The sequence below is a fragment of the Haematobia irritans genome, chromosome 5 (genome assembly GCF_050003625.1).
Source record: "Haematobia irritans isolate KBUSLIRL chromosome 5, ASM5000362v1, whole genome shotgun sequence".
Lineage (NCBI taxonomy): Eukaryota > Metazoa > Arthropoda > Insecta > Diptera > Muscidae > Haematobia > Haematobia irritans.
Window position 1 is genome coordinate 116,650,964 of NC_134401.1, and position 26,585 is coordinate 116,677,548.

General features: G+C 27.1%; 1 protein-coding gene across 1 annotated transcript in view; it reads left to right on the forward strand.

Moving 5' to 3' along the window:
- Positions 1 to 2,680: 2,680 nt before the first annotated feature.
- The window catches only part of SiaT (beta-galactoside-a-2,6-sialyltransferase), an 83,790-nt gene continuing 59,885 nt past the window's right edge, over positions 2,681 to 26,585 (forward strand). The window contains exon 1 of the mRNA XM_075312478.1: positions 2,681 to 2,815. The gene's annotated coding sequence lies outside the window, so the exon portion shown is untranslated. The remainder of the gene's footprint in view (positions 2,816 to 26,585) is intronic.

Consider the following 26,585-nt stretch of genomic DNA (forward strand, 5'->3'; position numbering starts at 1 on the left):
ATTTGGTCAACATTTTAGTTCTATAGAAAATTTTGTCAAAATTTTATTTCTATAGAAACTTTTGTCAAAATTTTATTCGTATAGAAAATTTTATTTCTATAGAAAATTTTGTCAAAGTTTTATTCCTATAGAAACTTTTGTCAATATTCGATTTCTATAGAACATGTTGTAAAAATTTTATTTCTATTGCAAATTTTGTCAATATTCGATTTCTATAGAAAATTTTGTCAAAATTATATTTCTATTGTAAAGTTTGTCAATATTCGATTTCTATCGAAAATTTTGTCAAAATGTTATGAAAATTGAAAATATTGTCAATATTCGATTTCTATAGAAATTTTGTCAATATTCGATTTCTATACAAAATTTTGTCAAAATTTTATATCTATTGCAAATTTTGGCAATATTCGATTTCTATAGAAAGTTTTGTCAAAATTTTATTTCTATAGGAAAATTTGTCAAAATTTTATTTCTATAAAAAATTTTGTCAAAATTTTATTTTAGTTCTAAAGAAAATGTTGTCAAAATTTCATTTCAATAGAAAATTTTGTCAAAATTTTATTTCTTGTCAAATTTATTTGGGCAAAGCCCTATAGACTGCAAGGTGGTTGGATGTACAGCTGTTTCGGAATTACCACATTCCTCATCAGCATCCTCTACTTGCAGCAAAACTATCAACCAATTATCAGAATAAATTCGGGTAATTCACTCAACCCAACGTGAACTACACTTGAACCTCCCGAAAAAGGGTTTGATAGTCGGCTACTGCCTAAACAAATTTGCCAGCATATCTCTTTTCCTTTGCCAAACTCAAATCATCGATTTGTATGTATTTGGCTGGGTTTGTTTTTGAGCGTGCTTCCCCTATCCAACCATCTTGCAGTCTATAGGGCTTTGCCCAAATAAATTTGACAAGCATACTTTTCCTCTGTTGGTTAAGCTACACTTGTAGTTTAGTCAATGCATGGCTTTAAGCTGAGATCATAAAACAAAAAAACAACAATAACGATTGAAGAGAAGCCAACAATAACAAACAAAACGAAATTTTATTTCTATAGAAAATTTTGTCAAAATTTTATTTCTATAGAAAATATTGTCAAAATATAATTCTATAGAAAATGTTGTCAAAGTTTTATTTTTATAGAGAATGTCAAAATTTTACTTCTATAAGGTTAGGTGGCAGCCCTATGTTTCAGGCTCACTTAGACTATTCAGTCCATTGTGATACCACAGTGGTGAACTTCTCTCTTATCACTGAATGCTGCCCGATTCCATTTTAAGTTCAATGACAAGGGACCTCCTTTTTATAGCCGAGTCCGAACGGCGTTCCACATTGCAGTTAAACCACTTCGAGAAGCTTTGAAACCCTCAGAAATGTCACCAGAATTACAGAGGTGGGATAATCCACCGCTGAAAAATTTTTGGTGTTTGGTCGAAGTGGGAATCGAACACACGACCTTGTGTATACAAAGCGGGCATGCTAACCATTGCACCACGGTGGCTCCCTTATTTCTAATAAATATTTGTCAAAATTGCATTTCTATTGAAAATTTTGTAAAAATTTTATTTCTATAGAAAATTTTGTCAAAATTTTATTTCTATAGGAAATTTTGTCAAAATTTTATTTCTATAGAAAATTTTGTCAAAATTTTATTTCTAAAGAAATTTTTGTCAAAATATGTTCTATAGAAAATTTTGTCAAAATATTGTTCTATAGAAACTGTTGTCAAATTTTTACTTTCATAGAAAATGTTGTCAAAATTTTACTTCTATAAGGTTAGGTGTGGTTAGGTGGCAGCCCTATGTTTCAGGTTCACTTAGACTCTATTCAGTCCCTTGTGATACCACAGTGGTGAACTTCTCTCTTATCACTGAGTGCTGCCCGATTCTGTTTTAAGTTCAATGACAAGGGACCTCCTTTTTATAGCCGAGTCCGAACGGCGTTCCACATTGCAGTTAAACCACTTCGAGAAGCTTTGAAATCCTCAGAAATGTCACCGGAATTACAGAGGTGGGATAATCTACCGCTGAAAAACTTTTTGGTATTAGGTCGAAGCAGGAATCGAACCCACGACCCACGAACCATTGCACCTAACCATTTGCCAAAATTTTATTTCTAAAGAAATTTTTTTCAACATTTTATTTCTATTGAAAAGTTTGTCAACATTTTATTTCTATAAAAATGTTTGTCATAGTTTTATTTCTATAGAAAATTTTTGCAAATTTTATTTCTATTGAAAATGTTTGCACATTTTGTTTCTATAGAAAATTTTGTCATAATTTTATTTCTATAGAAAATTTTGTCAAAATTTTATTTCTATGGAAAATTTTATCAAAATTTTATTTCTATAGAAAATGTTATCAAAATTTTATTTCTATACAAAATTTTGCCAAAATTTTAGTTCTGTAGTAAATTTTCTCAAAATTTTATTTCTATAGAAAATTTTGTGAAAAATTTATTTCTATAGAAAATTTGGTCTTTGACCTTTTTTATGTTTTCTATATTTTTATCCTACTGTGCTGTTATCCAAAGGATATTTTCATAGGTATGTTATTTGTGTGTACAACAAAACAGTTCTGTTAATAGCTTTACATTAACATTTCTGTGCAAAGGTCTATGTTATTTGCTTACGAAGTTATCTCCATATCGTTAGAATTTTCTCAGACACGTTTCGGCTGGCGAAAGGGAAAGTTGTCGGGTGCGCATCGAGAAAAACTAAGTCTAAACGAACGGTGAACGGTTAAAGAAAAATTCATTTAAACCGATATTAACAATGTGAACGTGTGATGAGAAAGTGAAAACCGCTAAAAAAAAGTAAAAACAAAAACAAACAAATCAAATTAAACCCCAAAGCAAACATCAACACTACAAGAAGCTTAGAATCAATGTTACTCTTGACCATCTAATTGAGACTTGGTCAAGTGCTGGGCCAATACACTAACACCAATACAACAAAGAAATATCCACATAGAACCAACACAAATCGCTATTTGTACTTAGTTTTAATGGAATAGAAAAAGTGAAAAATGATTGGTGGTGAAGTCAAACGGCACGCGATGCTAATTATAAAATCACATTTCATATTGTAGATGTCCAAACACAACATACAAACTCATATACACAAACCCATTCAAATATAAATACAAATATACATCAGTCAGAAATATCCTTAAACATTTTGCGGTATATATGAAGAAGTGTGTGCGTGCGTGTTTTGAACGCGGTTGCCACAATTGGAAGAATTCTACCAAAAATGGTAGATTTGTTACTGTTTGGTAGATAGGAGGAGATAACATTTTGTCAAAATTTTCTATAGAGACAAAATTTTCGATAGATATAAAACTTTGACAAAATTTTCTATAGAAATAAAATTTTGACAAAATTTTCTATAGAAATAAAATTTTGACAAAATTTTCTATAGAAATAAAATTTTGATAAAGTTTTCTATACAAATAAAATTTTGATTAAAATTTTCTATACAAATAAAATTTTATAAAAATGTTCTATAGAAATAAAATTTTGACACAATTCTTCTATGGAAATAAAATTTTGACAAAATTGTCTATAAAATAAAAATGTTGATAAAATTTTCTATAAAAATAAAATTTTGACAAAATTTTTCTATAGAAATAAAATTTTAATAAAATTTTGACAAAATTTTCTATAGAAATAAAATTTTGATAAAGTTTTCTATACAAATAAAATTTTATAAAAATTTTCTATACAAATAAAATTTTATAAAAATGTTCAATTGAAATAAAATTTTGACAAAATTTTCCATAGAAATAAAATTTTGACAAAATTTTCTATAGAAATAAAATGTCGACAAAATTTTATTATAGAAATAAAATTTTAACAAAATTTTCTATAGAAATGAAATTTTGACAAAATTTTCTATAGACATGAAATTTTAACAAAATTTTCTGTATAGAAATCAAATGTCGACAAATTTTTTTTTATGGAAATAAAATTTTACAAAATTTTCTATAGAAATAAAATTTTGACAAAATTTTCTATAGAAATAAAATTTTGACAAAATTTTCTATAGAAATAAAATTTTGATAAAGTTTTCTATACAAATAAAATTTTGATTAAAATTTTCTATACAAATAAAATTTTATAAAAATGTTCTATAGAAATAAAATTTTGACACAATTCTTCTATGGAAATAAAATTTTGACAAAATTGTCTATAAAATAAAAATGTTGATAAAATTTTCTATAAAAATAAAATTTTGACAAAATTTTTCTATAGAAATAAAATTTTAATAAAATTTTGACAAAATTTTCTATAGAAATAAAATTTTGATAAAGTTTTCTATACAAATAAAATTTTATAAAAATTTTCTATACAAATAAAATTTTATAAAAATGTTCAATTGAAATAAAATTTTGACAAAATTTTCCATAGAAATAAAATTTTGACAAAATTTTCTATAGAAATAAAATGTCGACAAAATTTTATTATAGAAATAAAATTTTAACAAAATTTTCTATAGAAATGAAATTTTGACAAAATTTTCTATAGACATGAAATTTTAACAAAATTTTCTGTATAGAAATCAAATGTCGACAAATTTTTTTTTATGGAAATAAAATTTTACAAAATTTTCTATAGAAATAAAATTTTGACAAAATTTTCTATAGAAATAAAATTTTGATAAAGTTTTCTATACAAATAAAATTTTGATTAAAATTTTCTATACAAATAAAATTTTATAAAAATGTTCTATAGAAATAAAATTTTGACACAATTCTTCTATGGAAATAAAATTTTGACAAAATTGTCTATAAAATAAAAATTTTGATAAAATTTTCTATAAAAATAAAATTTTGACAAAATTTTTCTATAGAAATAAAATTTTAATAAAATTTTGACAAAATTTTCTATAGAAATAAAATTTTGATAAAGTTTTCTATACAAATAAAATTTTATAAAAATTTTCTATACAAATAAAATTTTATAAAAATGTTCTATTGAAATAAAATTTTGACAAAATTTTCCATAGAAATAAAATTTTGACAAAATTTTCTATAGAAATAAAATGTCGACAAAATTTTTCTATAGAAATAAAATTTTAACAAAATTTTCTATAGAAATGAAATTTTGACAAAATTTTCTATAGACATGAAATTTTAACAAAATTTTCTGTATAGAAATCAAATGTCGACAAATTTTTTTTATGGAAATAAAATTTTACAAAATTTTCTATAGAAATAAAATTTTGACAAAATTTTCTATAAAAATAAAATTTTGACAAAATTTTCTATAGAAATAAAATTTTGACAAAATTTTCTATAGAAATAAAATTTTGATAAAGTTTTCTATGCAAATAAAATTTTATAAAAATTTTCTGTACAAATAAAATTTTATAAAAATGTTTTACAGAAATAAAATTTTGACAAAATTCTTCTATGGAAATAAAATTTTAACAAAATTGTCTATAAAATAAAAATTTTGATATAATTTTCTATAAAAACAAAATTTTGACAAAATTTTCTATTGAAATAAAATTTTGACAAAATTTTCCATAGAAATAAAATTATGACAAAATTTTCTATACAAATAAAATTTTGACAAAATTTTCTATAGAAATAAAATGTCGACAAAATTTTTCTATAGAAATAAAATTTTAACAAAATTTTCTATAGAAATGAAATTTTGACAAAATTTTCTATAGACATGAAATTTTAACAAAATTTTCTATATAGAAATAAAATGTCGACAAAATTTTTCTATAGAAATAAAATTTTAACAAAATTTTCTATAGAAATACAATTTTGACAAAATTTTCCATACAAATAAAATTTTGACTAAATTTTCTATAGCAACAAAATTTTGAAAAAATTTCTATAGAAATAAAATATTGACAAAATTTTCTATAGAAATAAAATTTTGACAAAATTTTCTATAGAAATAAAATTTTGACAAAATTTTCTATTGAAATAAAATTTTGACAAAATTTTCTATAGAAATAAAATTTTGACAAAATTTTCCATAGAAATAAAATGTTGACAAAATTTTCTATAGAAATAAAATTTTGACAAAATTTTCTATAGAAATAAAATTTTGACAAAATTTTCTATAGAAATAAAATTTTGACAAAATTTTCTATAGAAATCAAATTTTGACAAAATTTTCTATTGAAATAAAATTTTGACAAAATTTTCTATAGAAATAAAATTTTGACAAAATCTTCCATAGAAATAAAATGTTGACAAAATTTATTTAAATTTTTGAGAAAATTTTCTATTGGAATACAATTTTGACTCAATTTTCCATAGAAAAAAAATGTTCACAAAATTTTCAATTTTGACAAAATTTTCTATTGAAATAAAATTTTGACAAAATTTTCCATAGAAATAAAATTTTGACAATAGAAATAAAATTTTAACAAAATTTTCTATAGAAATGAAATTTTGACAAAATTTTCTATAGAAATGAAATTTTAACAAAATTTTCTATATAGAAATAAAATGTCGACAAAATTTTCCTATAGAAATAAAATTTTAACAAAATTTTCTATAGAAATACAATTTTGACAAAATTTTCCATACAAATAAAATTTTGATAAAATTTTCCATACAAATAAAATTTTGACAAAATTTTCTATAGAAACAAAATTTTGACAAAATTTTCTATAAAAATAAAATTTTCACAAAATTTTCTATAGAAACAAAAATTTTGACAAAATTTTCTATAAAAATAAAATTTTGACAAAATTTTCTATAGAAATAAAATTTTGACAAAATTTTCCATGGAAATAAAATTTTGACAAAATTTTCTATACAAATAAAATTTTGACAAAATTTTCTATAGAAATAAAATATTGGCAAAATTTCCTATAGAAATAAAATTTTGACAAAATTTTCTATAGAAATCAAATTTTGACATTTTCTATTGAAATAAAATTTTGACAAAATTTTCTATAGAAATAAAATTTTGACAAAATTTTCGATAGAACTAAATTGTTGACAAAATTTTCTATAGAAATAAATTTTTTATAAAAAAAAAAAACTTTGGGCAAAGTTTTCTATAAAAATAAAATTTTCACAAAATTTTCTATAAAAATAAATTTTTCACAAAATTTTCTATAAAAATAAAATTTTTACAAAATTTTCTATAGAAATAAAATTTTGACAGAAATAAAATTTTGACAAAACTTTCTATAGAAATAAAATTTTGAAACAATTTTCTATGACAATAAAATTTTCTATAAAAATAAAATTTTGACAAAATATTTCTATGGAAATAAAATTTTGACAAAATATTCTATAAAAAAAATAAGAAATTGACAAAATTTCCTATAAAAGTAATATTGTGACAAAATTTTCTATAGTAATACAAGTTTTTCTATAGAAATAACATGTTGACAAAATTTTCTTTAAAAAATTAAATTTTGCCAAAATTTGCTATAAAAATAAAATTTTGACATTGAAAGAAAACTTTGATAAAATTTTCAATGGAAATAAAATTTTGACAAATGTTTCTGTAGAAATAAAATGTTGACAAAATTTTCTATACAAATAAAATTTTCTATAGAAATAAAATATTGACAAAATTTTGAAAAAAAAATGTTCTATAGAAATAAAATTTTAACAACATTTTCATTAGAAATAATATTTTGACAAAATTTTCTATAGAAATAAAATTTGACAAAATTTTCTATAAAAATAAAATTTTCACAAAATTTTCTATAGAAACAAAAATTTTGACAAAATTTTCTATAAAAATAAAATTTTGACAAAATTTTCTATAGAAATAAAATTTTGACAAAATTTTCCATGGAAATAAAATTTTGACAAAATTTTCTATACAAATAAAATTTTGACAAAATTTTCTATAGAAATAAAATTTTTATAAAATTTTCTATAGAAATAAAAAATTTTCTAGAGAAATTAAAATTTTGACAAAAATTTCTATTGAAAATAATAAGAAATTGACAAAACTTTCTATAAAAATTAAATTTTGACATTGAAACAAAATTTTCTATAGAAATAACATTTTGACAAAATTTTGTATAGAAATAAAATTTTGACAAAATTTTCTATGGAAATAAAATTTTGACAAAATTTTCTATAAAATAAAAATTTTGACAAAATTTTCTATAAAAATAAAATTTTGACAAAATTTTCTGTAAGAATAAAATTTTGACAAAATTTTCTATAGAAATAAAAGTTGACAAAATTTTTTATAGAAATAAAATTTTGACAAAATTTTCGATTAAAATAAAATTTTGACAAAATTTCCTGTAAAAATAAAATGTTGATACAATTTTTCTATCGAAATAAAATTTTGCAAATTGAGATTTTTTGTTTAGGAGATTGTTGGTAACAATTTCTCCCAATTTTGGTTGATTTTTTTGGCTTGAATGGCAACCGTGGTTTTGGGCCGTTGTGTGAATGAATATGCCTTTATAATAATTACACATTTTTTATACACAATACATAGAAATATAAAAAAAAAAAAAACAAAAAAAAAATGAAAATAAAGTACGTGCCTAGTATATTAAAAAAAAACCCATACTATATACAAGTGATGTTATTGTATTAATATGAAAATAAAAGCAACAACAGCAATAATACAAAACTAAAAAAAAAACCCAAACAACTGAAATAATTTCTTCTGTTGCCACTTTACCCCCCATGGACTGAAAAAAAAACGTTTCAAAATAATAACGAACTTGTTTTCGTTTTCATCGGTTTAGCGTGAACTCATTTAAAATTCGTTTGAGATTTCATTAATATTTGGGTTTTCACTGAATCAATGTACATGGAAATATATACAAGTGTATTGGTGTGTGTGTCTCCTTTGCTATTATTGTGGTCTTTGGGTTGGCATGTTGAACAATGAAATGGTCAAGTTTTTGTTGTTTGTAAGAGTGTTTGAAATTGTCTGTGAATTTCGGTTTCTAGCCATTTTCAGTCAAGTGATCCCAAACACAACATGGTTTTTATAAAATTCTCTAAATATTCGACAATAAGGACCCATAACACAGCAGAAACCCCTTGACCACGTAAAAGACATTTTATTTCATAATTTCGTTTGGGCTATCATAAAGTTTATGGGTGACAATAAAGTCCTACGAGCATATGAACCATATTGCCATCTTTATGAGGGAATATCCTCAAGCAAATATGATTTTAATTAAAAAAAAATTGTGTGTGATATTTTGAGGAAAATTGAATTGAAATTAGCAGCAATTTATATATGTATTTCAAAGTAACTTTTGACAATGAGAGAAAATTAAAAAATTGAGCCCTGGGGATTAGAAATTGACAGCAAAATTTAAAAACGTTTTAAATTTTACTTTAAAATTAAAAAAATAAATAAATAAATTTTAAAATTGTTTATAATATAGATAATCGAATTTTTGACTTTGACATAAAAGCAAAAAAAAATTATTTCTTTTCTGAGCAACGAAATTTTAGACCACCGACGCACAGTGCATTGATCCCATACAACGAATGGACAAAAGTAAAAGGAGGCATCGTAAGAAAGCGAAACGTTGAAGGGCCTTGTTTGGTTCTTTGGTTTGGTTCCGTTATAAGCGGACCACTCCTTGACGTATCTCCAATACAAAGGGATCAAAAATATCTGCCATCAGATGAAATAACAAAATGCCTATCATGTGGGAACGGTTATAGAACACTCTTTGAAATTTTGTATGGTTAGAGCCAAGATATTGACCAAGTAGTGAGCCAAATTTTGAGACCCTATGTGGCGGACCGGAAATTGACTGATAAGCCTCCAAAGTTGTCCCTCGGCTATTGGAAAAGTTTATCAACTTTTCAATTTTTGTTTTTCTTTTTTGAATTTTGACTCGTTTTGTTAAATAAATTTGTTTTATATTTGTGGTTAGTTTTCCATTCAAAAAAAAAAAAAAAAGTAAAATTTTTGCAAGACAAAGCAGGTGAAAATTTCATTTTTTTCCTTTTGTCCATCTTGGTCGTACTTTGAGGACTTTTACAAAAATATTTATCTCCGAACTTCATTCCTATCATTGATTTCATTTTGTATTTGTTATAAGTTTTACATTAAAAAAATTTATTTTCAGAAATTTGTAAAATATTTGAAATTTTTAATTTTTTTTTGTTACTTTTCAAAACGTTACTTTTTTAAAATTAGCAAAAAATATTTGTTTTATGTAACAAATACAAAACAAAATAAAAGAAAATGAAATTCAGAATTATAGTTTTTTGCTTCAAGTCCTCAATGTACCACCAAATTGGCCAAATAGGTAAATGTGTTAAAATTAAAAAACAATCAAAACAAAGTATATTTCTAAAGCTCACATAAGTTTACTTTTGTGGATGACAGTTAATAACAAACCATTCATTCAAACTCCTTTCGTTGTTATAAATGAGGGATTTCTTCCAAATATATACTCCAAAAGTAAAAATATTTTCAAAAATATTTCTAATCAACAAGAATTCAAAAAAAAAACTGAGAACAAAATTGAGAGATTTAATTTTTTGGCATCCGTTCTTTTACACCATCCACATAATTTAGTTTCAATTTACACCAAAATAGCGTAAAATTCTAATATTTTTATACCCTGCGCCACACTGTGGAACAGGGTCTTTTAAGTTAGTGCATATGTTTGTAACACCCAGAAGGAGACGAGATAGGCACATGGTGTCTTTGACAATAATGCTCAGGGTGGGTCCCTGAGTCGATATAACCATGTCCGTCTGTCCGTCCGTCTGTCTGTGAACACATTTTTGTGGTCAAAGTCTAGGTCGCAATTTAAGTCCAATCGCCTTCAAATTTGGCACATGTTCCTAATTTGGGTTAGTATAGAACCCTATTGATTTTGGAAGACATCGGTTCAGATTTAGATATACCTCCCATATATATCTTTCGCCCGATATGCGCTAATATGGACCCAGTAGCCAGAGTTTTATACCGATTTGCTTGAAATTTTGTACAAACATAACACTTAGTCGTATAGTCAAGTGTGAAAAATTTGATTGAAATCGGTTCAGATTTAGATATAGCTCCCAAATATATCTTTCGCCCATTATTGACTTATATGGCCCCAGAAGCCAGATTTTTGGCCGAATTTGATTGAAATTTTGCACTAGGAGCACAATTAGTAGTATAGTCAAGTGTGCAAAATTTGATTGAAATCGGTTCAGATTTAGATATAGCTCCCATATATATCTTTCGCCCGATATGGACTAATATGGTCCTAAAAGCCAGAGTTTTGGCCCAATTTAGTTAACATTTTGCAAAGGGAGTAGATTTAGCATTGTAGCTATGCGTGCCAAATTTGGTGGAAATCGATTCAGATTTAGATATAGCTTTTATATATATTTTTCGCCCGATATGGACTTATATGGCCCCAGAAGCCAGAGTTTTGGCCCAATTTGGTTTAAATTTTGCACTAGGAGTACAATTAGTAATATAGTCATGTGTGCCAAATTTGATTGAAATCGGTTCAGATTTAGATATAGCTCCCATATATATATGTTTTTCTGATTTCGACAAAAATGGTCCAAATACCAACATTTTCCTTGTAAAATCGCCACTGCTTAGTCGAAAAGTTGTAAAAATGACACTAACTTTCCTAAACTTCTAATACATATATATCCAGCAATAAATCATAAATAAACTTTTGCGAAGTTTCCTTCAAATTGCTTCAGATTTAAATGTTTCCCATATTTTTTTACTAAAATTGTGTTCCACCCTAGTGCATTAGCCAACTTAAATTTTGAGTCTATAGATTTTGTAAAAGTCTATCAAATTCTGTCCAAATCGAGTGATATTTAAATGTATGTATTTGGGACAAACCTTTATATATAGCCCCCAACACATTTGACGGATGTGATATGGTATCGAAAATTTAGATCTACAAAGTGGTGCAGGGTATAATATAGTCGGCCCCGCCCGACTTTAGACTTTCCTTACTTGTTTAAAAATAGTTCTAGTCAATTATAGCATTTTTTTTGTTTTCGATGCTCGATATTATAGATTAATAAAACCAGAAATTAGAATAAACACTGGAGCACATAAAGGGTGATTCTTTTGAGGTTAGGATTTTCATGCATTAGTATTTGACAGATCACGTGGGATTTCAGACATGGTGTCAAAGAGAAAGATGCTCAGTATGCTTTGACATTTCATCATGAATAGACTTACTAACGAGCAACGCTTGCAAATCATTGAATTTTATTACCAAAATCAGTGTTCGGTTCGAAATGTGTTTCGCACTTTACGTCCGATTTATGGTCTACATAATCGACCAAGTGAGCAAACAATTAATGCGATTGTGACCAAGTTTCGCACTCAGTTTACTTTATTGGACATTAAACCAACCACACGAATGCGTACAGTGCGTACAGAAGAGAATATTGCGTCTGTTTCTGAGAGTGTTGCTGAAGACCGTGAAATGTCGATTCGTCGCCGTTCGCAGCAATTGGGTTTGTGTTATTCGACCACATGGAAGATTTTACGCAAAGATCTTGGTGTAAAACCGTATAAAATACAGCTCGTGCAAGAACTGAAGCCGAACGATCTGCCACAACGTCGAATTTTCAGTGAATGGGCCCTAGAAAAGTTGGCAGAAAATCCGCTTTTTTATCGACAAATTTTGTTCAGCGATGAGGCTCATTTCTGGTTGAATGGCTACGTAAATAAGCAAAATTGCCGCATTTGGAGTGAAGAGCAACCAGAAGCCGTTCAAGAACTGCCCATGCATCCCGAAAAATGCACTGTTTGGTGTGGTTTGTACGCTGGTGGAATCATTGGACCGTATTTTTTCAAAGATGCTGTTGGACGCAACGTTACGGTGAATGGCGATCGCTATCGTTCGATGCTAACAAACTTTTTGTTGCCAAAAATGGAAGAACTGAACTTGGTTGACATGTGGTTTCAACAAGATGGCGCTACATGCCACACAGCTCGCGATTCTATGGCCATTTTGAGGGAAAACTTCGGAGAACAATTCATCTCAAGAAATGGACCGGTAAGTTGGCCACCAAGATCATGCGATTTGACGCCTTTAGACTATTTTTTGTGGGGCTACGTCAAGTCTAAAGTCTACAGAAATAAGCCAGCAACTATTCCAGCTTTGGAAGACAACATTTCCGAAGAAATTCGGGCTATTCCGGCCGAAATGCTCGAAAAAGTTGCCCAAAATTGGACTTTCCGAATGGACCACCTAAGACGCAGCCGCGGTCAACATTTAAATGAAATTATCTTCAAAAAGTAAATGTCATGGACCAATCTAACGTTTCAAATAAAGAACCGATGAGATTTTGCAAATTTTATGCGTTTTTTTTTTTTTTAAGTTATCAAGCTCTTAACAAATCACCCTTTATTTTTGCGGCCTTCGAAGCACTGTGCGACGTTTTCTTTTGTTGTTTTGTTTTTTTTTTTTCAGGACAAAGTTTTTTGAAAACAAACGAGGCAAGGGCTACTATAAATAAAATTTTTTATGCCATTATTTTGTAAAAATTTTTAAATAATCTAAATAATCCGTTTTTTGGCTTTGACATAGAAGCTGGAATTTAATTTCTTCTATGGACAACAAAATTGTTGACCACCAAAATTTTTTTCCTGTTAAAGTTATTTTGGTTTTCGGGGTAAACTAGGTTTGTTAAAAACATACGAAGCAACGGGTACTATAGACAAAAATGTGTATCCCCCATTTTTTAATAATCTCACGAATCGGCGTTTACGCATTGTCATAGAAGCAAAACTCAACTACTAATCTGAAAAATTTGAAAAAATTTGTCAACATTTTATTTCTGTAGAAAATTCTGACAAAAGTTCATTTCTATAGAAAAATTTGTTAAAACTTTATTTCTATAGAAAATTTTTCAAAATTTTATTTCCATAGAAAATTTTGTCAAAATATTATTTCTATAGAAAATTTTGTCACAATTTTCTTTCTATAGAAAATTCTGACAAAAGTTCATGTCTATAGAAAATTCTGACAAAATTTCATTTCTATAGAAAATTGTGTCAAAATTTTATTTCTATAGAAAATGTTGACAAAATTTAATTTCTATAGAAAATTTTGTCAAAATTTTATTTCTATAGAAAATTTTGTCAAAATTTTATTTCTATAGAAAATTTTTCAAAATTTTATTTCCATAGAAAATTTGGTCAAAATTTTATTTCTATAGAAAATTTTGTCAACATTTTATTTCTATAGAAAATTCTGACAAAATTTCATTTCTATAGAAAATTGTGTCAAAATTTTATTTCTATAGAAAATGTTGACAAAATTTAATTTCTATAGAAAATTTTGTCAAAATTTTATTTCTATAGAAAATTTTGTCAAAATTTTATTTCTATAGAAAATTTTTCAAAATTTTATTTCCATAGAAAATTTGGTCAAAATTTTATTTCTATAGAAAATTTTGTCAAAATTTCATCTCTATAGAAAATTTTATCAAAATTTTATTTCTGTAAAAAATTTTGTCAAAATTGTATTTCTATAGAAAATTTTGTCAAAATTTTATTTCTATAGAAAATTTTGACAAAATTTTATTTCTATAGAATATTTTGTCAAAATTTTATTTCTATAGAAAATTTTGTCAAAATTTTATTTCTATAGGAAATTTTGTCAAAATTTTATTTCTATAGAAAATGTTGTCAAAATTGTATTTCTATAGAAAATTTTGTCAAAATTTTATTTCTATAGAAAATTTTGTCAAAATTTTATTTCTATAGAAAATTTTGTCAAAATTTTATTTCTATAGAAAATTTTGTCAAAATTTTATTTCTATAGAAAATTTTGTCAAAATTTTATTTCTACAGAAAATTTGGCAAATTTTTATTTCTAGGGAAAATTTTGTCAAAATTTTATTTTTATAGAAAATTATGTCAAAATTTTAATTCTATAGAAAATTTTGTCAAATTTTTTTTTCTATAGAAAACTTTGTCAAAATTTTTTTTCTATAGAAAATTTTGTTGAAATTTTATTTCTCTAGAAAATTTGGTTAACATAGAAAATTTTGTAAAAATTTGATTTCTATAGAAAATTTTGTTGAAATTTTATTTTTCTAGAAAATTATGTCAACATTTTATTTCTATAGAAAATTTTGTTGAAATTTTATTTTTCTAGAAAATTATGTCAAAATTTTATTTCTATAGAAAATTTTGTCAAAATTTTATTTCTATAGAAAATTTTGTCAAAATTTTATTTCTATAGAAAATTTTGTCAAAATTTTATTTCTATAGAAAATTTTGTCAAAATTTTATTTCTATAGAAAATTCTGTCAAGATTTTATTTCTATAAAAAATTTTGTCAAAATTTTATTTCTATAGAAAATTTTGTCAATATTTTATTTCTACAGAAAATTTTGTTAAAATTTTATTTCTGCCAATCTAACAAACAATAAAAAATCTACCATGTATCTACAATCAATTCAGCCCACTGTGGCAATTGTGGTGGGCAGCCGTAATCGCCGATGGTCGTATTCATCGTTCATAGGGTTCAAAATAAATTTTCTAATGAATTGAATTTTTGACTGTGAAATACACGTTTAAAATTAATTGCTTTTCTGGGAATCGAAGCTTTCGAGTTTTCTTTTGTTTGTTATAGTTGTTTTCTCTTATAAGGATAAATTCATAAAAATGTCGAAAGTCGCAAAGTCTAACGATGAATTTTTTTGTCATCGTAAAAATCGAAATTCCAAATTTCAAATTTTTTAACAAATAGTGAAGTCGAAAACTTAACTAAAGTCGAAATGTGGACTTTTTTAAATCTTGTAGAAAAAGAAATTTTCAAAATTTTGAAAATGTCGAATGTTTTGTGCCCATTACAATTCCTAGGTAGTCAAAACTTATCACTGACCAAGTACAATTGAGGGTTTTAATTTGATACGATTAGATTTAAATAGATTCGAAAAATTGTAAGGAATTAGATCTAGATGGAAATTCTTCGATATAATCATAATTATATTTATCACTGTATATATAGTTGGATATGATGTTAGGCCTTGTCATACTTGAAATTATATATAATTATGTCTGATTCCATCTTATCCATTAGCGTAGCTAGACAATTTTCCTAGGGGGGGCTATAGCCCCCCTAGCTAAAAATTTATAGACTGAACTTATAGGTTCAATTAATGTTTTATTTCATAAAATTGAATAAAAAATTAGACATAAAAATAACTCGACAATTAATTTATAATAAAGCAACTAAAAGTAGTTCCACACTTTTCCCAGCAAAAAAAATGTGAGTTGTTCTAAAGGTACAACTTTGAAAGTACTTCCAAAAATGTCCTCAATTATTTTAACTACACAGAAAGTTTTTTTACTTCATTTTTTCTTTTTTCATATTTTAATGTGTAATTTGTTGTTTCTTTTTTTTCAAATAGTTTAAAAAAAAGAGTAAGAATAAATAAATTGGTACAAATCATTCAAATTTTGCCACAAAACTGCTAAATCCATTATAGAAAAATCGATAATTTTGGAAATTATTCGACGAAAAACGTTTCAAACAAGCGTCAGAATGCATTAAAAATCATAAAAAAATATAAAAATTTTTTATTTGGTAAAATATCACAAAATTTTTTAATTCACATTCAAAACACTGAATTCGGATCTCACCTTAAGAAGTGATGCAAATTCATTGCAACGGCTGTTGAAACGGTGGACATTTGTCCTATGACAAGCTCATATTACATTCATTGCTTCTCCGCCAATTTTGAACCACTTCTAGACCCAAAAAGAACATTTTCACTACTTTTTTGGCGACGCTTTCTCGCCGCATTATTAAGATATTAATTTATGAAAGAATAGTTTTAATATCAATTACTATTTTTTTAATTAAATTGACTAAACTAAATCAGTCATAAGTTCAACCACAGCTTTATTTCATAAATATCTGATTTCAAACATTGCCATCGACAACTGCTACCACAACCCAAGTAATTCGATTGTTCATGAAAGTCTTTAGCGGAACTTTGTGCGATTGTATATACTTGTTTAATTTTTATAAAAATTAAAAAAACTATTGACATTTATTGAAAAATGGAAAATCATAAAAAGAGTTTCAAATTCTGGGGGGGGCTAAATTTTTTCTGGGGGGGTCTAAGCCCCCTCCCCAGAGGCCTTCCTACGCTTATGATCTTATCATAATTGGGTATTTCTGCTTACTTTTGAAGGGGCCAATTTTGAAATCTAATCGTATCTAATTAGATTTCCCAATTTTTACACGAGTGGTTTTGCCTGTTTCTCCGTAACGTAGGCTAAGTGTTTTACCCCTTATCACCTTCTGTTGTTTTGCCTATCAAAGCCTATTATTGACAAAAAGTTTCCACGAATTTTATGAATAAATTCTTTTCACATTGTTTCCTCGCAAACGCCTCTCTTAACTACCTTCAATCTTGCACAGATGTTCAACACAAATACTTTTAAATATAATCGCAATAGACTTATTTACACTATATCGCAATAGGCTTATTTATATTTAAAGCCTTTTAGAAAATTAATCCTCGATTGGATTACTTATAAACTTAAGTTACAAATTCCATTGCCTGTTATAAAGATATTTTGGCAAAGAATTTCTTCATTCAATTCAGAAATTCCATTTCCTTCCACATTATCCTGTCAGCTCAATTTCTATTATCGTGATTTTTATTTTCCCCACATCTACACAAGCCTGTCTAGGTTATCGAAAAAAAACCCAAAACTTCTCAGTTTGATTAATCGTTTGGTTATTTTTTTCGTGCTAATAAATGTCTTTAAATGACCTTTCATAGACATTGATGGCCTATAGCTGAAAATATAAAGAAAACAAAAACAAAAAAATCATTTTTTTTTTCGTAATGGTCGGCTAGAAATCATCCGTGGGGAATGGCCTAATTTCCTTTCATTTTTGTTTTTTTTTTTTTTTTTCAAAACTACCTCTCAAAGAATTTTTCATGAAGAAATCTTAACTTGTTTACATGTGAGTAAATGTGAACTTTGCTATGAGTGGGGAGAATGGGAGTACGTGAATGTGTGTGTGTTTTTATTTTTTTCTCCTTCACAGTGATGAGTGTTTCTCTTGTTCTCTCGGACAGGTTGTTTAAACAGAGTTCTGGAAAATCAAACACAACCACAGTCAATCGTAACCACACTCATACTGTCGGGGTATGTGCTCGAAGTTCATTTCAGCTAATGGAGGATGCGATTTTGATAAACTAACAATCGTCAGTTAATGGTAGTGACAGTTTGAAGTTTTATTTTTTTGTTATTGTTGCAAAATGTAGATTGAGACATTGGGTTCAGAGGCGAGAAAAAGAGAGCTCATAAATTAGCACTTCTTCCTTAAAAGAGAGAAAAGTTACACTGAACCAGCTCTCTAGAAAGGGAGAAAATTTATTGATTTATTCCCAGCTCTCCAGAAAGGGAGAAAATTTATTGATTTGTAATCAGGAGATCATCATACCTACATTTATGATTTTTTTTACACAAATGATGGTATTGGGCAAAGACGAGATTTAGGTATCATCCACAAAGAATCGATGACAGGAATCTTTTCCAGCAGAAGTAAGGGTAGATCATGTGAATTTCGCGCACTTCTGAGCAAATGATCTGAAAACAAGGACACGTTACAATCGTACCACTACACACACAAAAAATATCTGATTCAATCACGAAATTAATTGATCCAATTAATTTTTTAACTGAAATGTCTTCAATCACAGAAATGATAGTATCAATTAAAAAATTAATTGAAGGTCAATTAATTGATCCAATTAAAAAATTGATACTATTAACTTTTCTGATTGATTTTTGTTTCAATTAAAAAATTTATTGAATCAATTAGATTTTTAATTGAATATTTTTTAAAAGCCAATAAAGACTTTAATGGGAAAATTTTTCATGAATTTTTTTCTGTGTGGAACAACGCTGAACAGTTAATTCTGAGTGGTATACAACCATTTGTTTGGCCGTTGACTTCCAAAAAATAAGGAAAATCAAATGCCCAAGGCAGATCTCTCTTCATCAAGACAATGCGAGCTCTCACAAATCTCGTCTTGAATAACTGAATTTTTGAGTACAAAAAACCCCGAAAGCATTGAGCAATTAATACGTTGTGGTGCTGGGCAATATGACATTAAACGTTTGTAGTCCATGGAGGAAAATTCGCCAATTTGGCTTAATCCCTGCAATTTCAATCACTCACAGTGACTTAAAAGGCAGCAACAATATAATCTTCGTGAATCAAATTATTATTTTTAATGACTTTACAAACGTTTGATAATTTTAACAGCCCATCCCCCACTATACTCACCCACCGCCCTATCTATAACATATGCAAAGCACAATCCCATTTGAGCCAGTGTTGTCAAAAGTAGGTTTTTTCTAATATTTAGCATCTTGCAGGGATTTTTTCACAAAACACAATTGTTAATAATTTTTACATTTTGGTGGCTCCAGAGGAGGAAATTAGAAGCCGGCAAGGCTTGATCTTTAACAATGTGTGGTATCCACAGTTACCACTTGTGCCAAAAAAAAAATCTATTTTAATGTTAATCCCGTAGAGAATTTTGTCAAAATTTTATTCCTGTAGAAAATGTTGTTCAAATTGTATTTCTATAGAAAATTTTGTCAAAATTTCCTTTTTATAGAAAATTTCGTCAAAATTTTATTTCTATAGAAAATTTTGTGAAAATTTTATTCCTACAGAAAATTATGTCAAAATTTTATTCCTGTAGAAAATATTGTCCAAATTTTATTTCTATAGAAAATTTTGTCAAAATTTTATTTCATAGAAAATTTTGTTAAAAAATTATTTCTATAGCAAATTTTGTCAAAATTTAATTTGTACAGAAAATGTTGTCACAACATAATTTCTGTAGGATATGTGGTCAAGATTTTATTTCTATAAAAATTTTTGTCACTTTTTTTGTAAAAATTTTAGTTTTGCAAAAATGTTTCAAAATTATCTCAAAATTTTATTTCTATAGAAAATTTTGTCAAAAATTTATTTCCATAGAAAATTTTGTCAAACATTTATTTCTATAGACAATTTTGTGAAAATGTTATATCTGTAGAAAATTGTGTCAAAAATTTATTTTTGTAGACAATTATATCAAAATTTGATTTCTATAGACAATTTTGTCAAAATTTTATTTTTTAATTTCTGTAGAAATTTTGGTCAAAATTGTACTTCTATTGAAAAATTTCTCAAAATTTTATTTCTATTGAAAATTTTGTTCAAATTTTATTTCTATAGAAAATTTGGTCAAAATTTTATTCCTGCAGAAAATTTTGACAAAATTTTATTTCTATAGACAATTATATTAAAATTTTATTTTTATAGAAAATTTTGTCAAAATGTTATTTCTATTGAAAATGTTGTCAAAATTTTATTTTTAAAGAAAATTTTGTCAAAATTTTATTATATCAAAATTTTATTTCTATAGAAAATTGTGTCAAAATTTTATTTCTATAGAAAATTTTGTCAAAATTTTATTTCTATAGAAAATTTTGTCAAAATTTAATTTCTAAAGAAAATTTTGTCAAAAATTTTTTCTATAGAATATTTTGTCACAATTTTATTTCTATGGAAAATTTTGTCAAAATTTAATATCTATAAAAAAAAAATAGAAAATTTGTTCAAAATTTTATTTCTGTATAAAATTTTGTCAAAAATTTATTTCTATAGACAATTTTGTGAATTTTTTTTTGTCAAAATTTTATTTCTATAGAAAATTTTGTCAAAAATTTATTTCTATAGCAAATATTGTCAAAATTTAATTTCTATAGAAAATTTTGTCAAAATTTTTTTTCTATAGAAAATTTTGTTAAAATTTAATTTTTATATGAAATTTGGTCAAAATTTTATTTCTATGGAAAATTTTGTCAAAATTGTATTTCCATAGAAAATGTTGTCAAAATTTAATTTCTATAGGAATTTTGTCAGCTTTTTTTATTTCATTTTTCCAAAATTTTATTTCTATAGAAATTTGATCTACCAAAACATTAAGAATTCTACCAATCTCCCAACAGAAAGAATATACTATTTTTGGTAGAATTCTACCAGCCGTGGTGGTAATACAAATTTTTACGTAATATACGTTCCATTTTCATATGTTTTCAGATAATAAAGTGCATTTTTGTTTTGTAATGATTGTTTAAATTTAACGGAAACATTGTAGGGGAAATTGAAGAGAAAATTTTATGGGATTGTAGGGGAAAGTAGGGGACTCTTTTTGTTCTTGTAGGGTAAACCGAAAAATTTCCCTGGTAACACTGGGGACATCTAGTACATCAAGGATTCCTCTAGGCAATTTTGATCGTCATCAGAACGTTTTATTTTATTTCGGGGTATTTTTTAATTTTTTTTCAGACTATTGTTCATCCATTGTTACTATTAGATTAAATAAACTCGGGAGTCTACAAAAATATTCATATGTTGTACTGGTAAATAATCCACCCAAGGAAATGATTCGAACCCCGCGACAACTGCTTGCTAGCTTAATTCAATGGTTCCCCTAATCCTTGCGGGAATCCCAAATCCCTTTACCACCTATAGGGACAGATATATTTTAGATTAATTTTCTTATTGGTATGTGTACGTTACATATATGGAGAGCCCATGACACTTTGAGCAAATATGCTAACGTGACCCCAAGTCTGGACTAGTGGATATCAGATAATATCGAAAACAATACATTAAATTCTGCGACGAGATTTCATTACATAGGGATGGGATTATATCGTAGTTACCCACTTAAAGAGATTCTTAAAAGCTAACTGTTACAGGTGAAAGAAATGCTCCTGAATTGTACTTCACACAATACATTTTAATGCCGTCAGTGTCTCCAATACTTTTACTTAAATAACATTGTCTTTTTCTTACGTTAACAGTTCATATTTCCCTGAACATGTGCCCTAAAGCGAAAATTCGGTTAAAATGATTTCCCCGAATATGTGCCCGAAAGCGTAAAGAAGGTTAAAATGTCATAGTCAAAATTTCTATGAAAAATCTTCAAAAAAATCTTTATCTTTACCTCGTTTCGGTAAAGGCTATTCAAAATATTCAAAAATTCCACGAATATATGTCCTGCAGCGAAGAGGATGTTAACATGTCTAATAGTTAAAAATTCCATGAAAAATCTTAGAAAAATCTCTACCTAATATATTTTTTATACCCTCCATCATAGGATGGGGGTATATTAACTTTGTCATTCCGTTTGTAACACATCGAAATATTGCTCTAAGACCCCATAAAGTATATATATTCTGGGTCGTGGTGAAATTCTGAGTCGATCTAAGCATGTCCGTCCGTCCGTCCGTCCGTCCGTCCGTCCGTCCGTCCGTCCGTCCATCCGTCTGTTGAAATCACGCTAACTTCCGAACGAAACAAGCTATCGACTTAAAACTTGGCACAAGCAGTTGTTATCGATGTAGGTCGGATGGTATTGAAAATGGGCCATATCGGTCCACTTTTACGTATAGCCCCCATATAAAGGGACCCTCAGATTTGGCTTGTGGAGCCTCTAACAGAAGCATATTTCATCCGATCCGGCTGAAATTTGGTACATGGTGTTGGTATATGGTCTCTAACAACCATGCAAAAATTGGTTCACATCGGTCAATAATTATATATAGCCCCCATATAAACCGATCCCCAGATTTGGCTTGCGGAGCCTCAAAGAGAAGCAAATTTCATCCGATCTGGCTGAAATTTGGTACATGATGTTGGTATATGGTCTCTAACAACCATGCACAAATTGATCCACATCGGTCCATAATTATATATAGACCCCATATAAACCGATCTCCAGATTTGGCTTGCGAAGCCTCAAAGAGAAGCAAATTGCATCCGATCCGGCTGAAATTTGGTACATGGTATTGGTATATGGTCTCTAACAACCGTGCAAACATTGGTCCACATCGGTCCATAATTATATATAGCGCCCATATAAACCGATCCCCAGATTTGGGTTGCGGAGCCTCAAATAGAAGCAAATTTCATCCGATCCGCCTGAAATTTGGTACATGATATTGATATATGGTCTCTAACAACCATGCAAAATTTGGTCCACATCGGTTCATAATTATATATAGCCCCCATATAAACCGATCCCCAGATTTGGCTTGCGAAGTCTCCAAGAGAAGCAAATTTCATCCAATCCAGTTGTAATTTGGAACATGGTGTTAGTATATGATCTTTAACAACCGTGCCAGAATTGGTCCATATCGGTCCATAATTTCATATAGCTCCCATACAAAACGTTCTCCAGATTTGACCTCCGGAGCCTCTTGGAGGAGCAAAATTCATCCGATCCGGTTCAAATTAGGAACGTGGTGTTAGTATATGGTCGCTAAGAACCATACTAAAATTGGTCCAATCACACAAAAATTGGTCCATATCGGTTCATAATCATGGTTGCCACTAGAGCCAAAAATAATCTACCAAAATTTTATTTCTATAGAAAATTTTGTCAAAATTTTATTTCTATAGAAAATTTTGTCAAAATTTTATTTCTAGAGAAAATTTTGTCAAAATTTTATTTCTAGAGAAAATTTTGTTAAAATTTTATTCCGTTCGTAATAAAATTTTCATCATTGTCAAAATTTTATTTCTATAGAAAATTTTGTCAAAATTTTATTTCTATAGAAAATTTTGTTCAAATTTTATTCGGTTCATAATCATGGTTGCCACTCGAGCCAAAAATAATCTACCAAGATTTTATTTTATTTTTTTGTTAAAATTTTATTTCTGTAGAAATTTTTGTCAAAATTTTCTTTCTTTCAACATTTTTATTTCTATAGAAAATTTTGTGAAAATTTTATTTCTATAGAAAATTTTGTTCAAATTTTATTTCTGTAGAAAATTTTGTCAAAATTTTATGTCTACTTTGTCAAACTGAATTATATACGTATTAGATCGATCTTTTTTGATTTAATATATGTGGTATGGACTTACATACAATTTAGAAGATGGTGTTAGGAGGTTTTAAGATACCTTGCCATCGGCAAGCGTTACCGCAACTTAAGTAATTCGATTGTGGATGGCAGTGTTTAGAAGAAGTTTCTACGCAATCCATGATGGAGGGTACATAAGCTTCGGCCTGGCCGAATTTACGGCCGTATATACTTGTTTTTGGTATTGGTTAGGTTGTATAACATACAACCAAAATGTTCTACAAAATATTCAACTAGCAACTGGATTGGGATTCCATTAGCAATGCTGAATATTTTCTATTGGGTCAGTCATCAATACTCAATCACCATTTTCATACCAAATATCATGCATTGGTTTGGAATACATGAAGTATATGTCCCTCAAAAATTGATGTGTCGTTGTGATGGATGATTTTCCAAGCCCTTTTAACATCAATGGAACTAACAAAACCTTTTAATTGAGTCCACTGTATTTAATCCACTCTTAAAACCCACACATGCAAAAGTCAGCTAAAAAAAAGCTTTTAACACAAAAAAAACACAATGTTTGGATTAAAAATAATGTCAAAATATCATCAGCATCAGTAGCAACACAACACTTAAGATACAGCGACATCAGCAACAAACCAAAAAACAACAACATTACAAAAACAAAAGTTATCCAATAAATAATTAATGTTAACTCAAATGGAAATGGAGGAAGAAACAAGAAAGCCAGCAAGCAAAAAAAAAATACAAAAAACAACAAGGTTGTCCTAAGGGGGTTAACATCAGTTTCTTGGCAATGTCAATGTAAAACAAGAAGGTCTTATGCCTAAGCACGTTTAAGCATTGCCTACGACAACAACAGCAACAACAACAACCATCATCATCATTCTAGAACACAAACCATACAAGACAAGCTCACACAAACAACTACACGCAAAAAAGGTTAAAAACGCCACACACAGACATTAAGGAGAAATGATAAAGATCCGATTGTTTGTTTTGTTTCTATTTTCGTAGCTGTTGTTGTTGTTGTTGTTTTTACTATTTTGTTTTGCTATACAAAGAATACAAAAAACAAAACTTCGTTTAATGGTTAGGTGCTTACCCTATTTTCCCAGGACATATACGTATGTCCCAAACCCTTCGCGCGCCAAGACCCATCCCTTCATTCTTATCATAACTTTGCTATTAAATGAAACTAAGGTTAATTCAAATGAGAACCCCATTTAAAGAGAATCGACAGCAACACTATAAACTGCATTGTCCTAAACAAACTCTCATAAGCATAAAATGCCAAATAAACTGTCACTGTTCTCAATTTAATTAGCAAGGTGGCTAAAATGGAGTACAACAATGACAACGAAATAGATTTGTTAAAAAGAATCCTTAGATTTAGAAAATTATGTCTAAGATAAAAATCACGAAATGCGAGGCAGGGATTTTCATAAAATCCAATATATTACAATGGACCTTCTCCTTAACGCTCCCACTAGAACAATACATCTCTTACTTTTACTGTTACTAACATTCTATCTCATTTTAAACTCAGATCAGTAACAGCTGAGTGATGAAATTGGCCATTAATACGGTGGCTCTCGTTTAGTACTGAGTACAACATTTGTGAGAGTTGATACCTCTCGTTACGCTGGTGGTGTAAGACCAGCGTAACGATAGGGCTTACACCACCAGCGTAACGAGAGGTATCAACTCTCACAAATGTTGTACTCAGTACTCAGTACCCTAGTTTAGTAAACTAAAAAATTTCCTATAGAAATAAATTTTTGACAAATTTTTCTATTGAAATAAAATTTTGACAAAATTTTCTATTGAAATAAATTTTTTACAAAATTTTCTATAGAAATAAAATTTTGACAAAATTTTCTATAGCAATAAAATTTTGACAAAATTTTCTATATCAATAAAATTTGGACAAAATTTTGAATAGAAATAAAATTTTGACAAAATTTTGTATAGAAATAAAATTTTGACAACATTTTCTATAGAAATAAAATTTTGAAAAAAAAATTCTATAGAAATAAAATATTGATAAAGTTTTCTATAGAAATAAAATTTTGACAAAATTTTTTATAGAAATAAAATTTTGACAAAATTTTTTATAGAAATAAAATTTTGACAAAATTTTCTACAGAAATAAAATTATGACTAAATTTTCTACAGCAATAAAATTTTGACAAAATTTTCTATAGAAATAAAATTTTGTCAAAATTTTCTATAGAAATAAAAATTTGACAAAATTTTCTATAGAAATAAAATTTTGACAAAATTTTCTATGGAAGTAAAATTTTGACAAAATTTTCTATAGAAATAAAATGTTGACAAAATTTTCTATAGAAATAAAATTTGGAGAACATTTTCTATAGAAATAAAATTTGGACAACATTTTCTATAGAAATAAAATTTTGACAAAATTTTCTATAGAAATAAAATTTTGACAAAATTTTCTATAGAAATAAAAATTTGACAAAATTTTCTATAGAAATAAAATTTTGACAAAATTTTCTACAGAAATTTCAGTGGCAAAGGAAAAGAGATATTTTGTACACATTTATTTCGGCAAAGGGCGGCTATCATAAACCTTTTTTCGAAAGGTTCAAGTGTGGTTCACTTTGGGTTTAGTGAACCGCCTGAATTTATTCTTATAATTGGTTGATAGTTTTGTTGCAAGTAGAGGTGATGAAATAGAAATAAAATTTGAATAAAATTT